The following is a 962-nucleotide window of genomic DNA, read 5'->3' as shown; positions in this document are numbered from 1 at the left end:
GCATGTCTAAATCGTCTCTAATGAAACTTTTGATGTATTTCAGCAAGGGTTTCAGTAGGATGTCTAGAAAATTGCTTAGGCGGTGGGTTTCACAGGCTGGCCCAGCTACAATGGGCCTTAAAGTTAAGTCTTCTGGCGTTTGGATATTTATGTATTTGCAGGCTTCATTGATTATCTTGCTCTTGTGTATTTTAGGAAGGCCGTAAAAAAGACTGGGTTTGCATTTGAAGTTCGTGATGTCTGTTTCTTTTTCTGTCAGGCCTTTTCCATGTAGAAGAATTAAGGATGCAAGATTTTTCATTGTTTTTTGTTGTTTATAGTTTATAACTTTTTCGTAGAAGGCTTCGTTTTCTAGTATGGATAATCCTAGGTTTTTATAGTATTTTGTGTCCATCAAAGCTACAGCACTTCCTTTGTCTTCTTCTTTAATTGTCAAGTCTTTGTCGTTTTGTAGTTCGATTAGATTTTTCCATTCTAGATTGTTGAGGTTCGAATTAATTTTCTTTTTATGGGATGTATAAGGGAAATTTTGGATATGGTCGCAAAAGTCATCCAGTGTTTTATTCCTACCCTTATGTGGAAAGTAATTACTTCTGTTTTTGACCAGTGGTTCATCTTCGTTGTTGTAGTCAGTTAGTGCTTCTGCGAGTCGTAGTTTTCTGCAGAATTCCGAAATATTGTCTTTAATTTCATTATGGTTAGATCTTCGTGGGGTCGGAATAAACTTTAAACCTTTGGCTAGTATATTGATTTTTGTTATAGAGAGAGTTTTCTTTGATAAGTTAATTTCTTTGGGTTTCTCCTGTAACTTTTGTTCCAACGTGTGTCCCTGTTTCTCTCCACTTGGTCTAAAAAATGTTAATTGTAATTTGGTTGATAGAAGTTATTATTGGTGTTATTATTGTTATTAATGAAATCAATATTATTAATACTTGTTATATTGGGATTGCTGGGGGGGGGGG

This window comes from Octopus bimaculoides, chromosome 14 (genome assembly GCF_001194135.2).
Source record: "Octopus bimaculoides isolate UCB-OBI-ISO-001 chromosome 14, ASM119413v2, whole genome shotgun sequence".
NCBI classification, from domain to species: domain Eukaryota; kingdom Metazoa; phylum Mollusca; class Cephalopoda; order Octopoda; family Octopodidae; genus Octopus; species Octopus bimaculoides.
The sequence above is the reverse complement of the archived record's forward strand: the minus strand, read 5'-3'. Positions refer to the sequence as shown.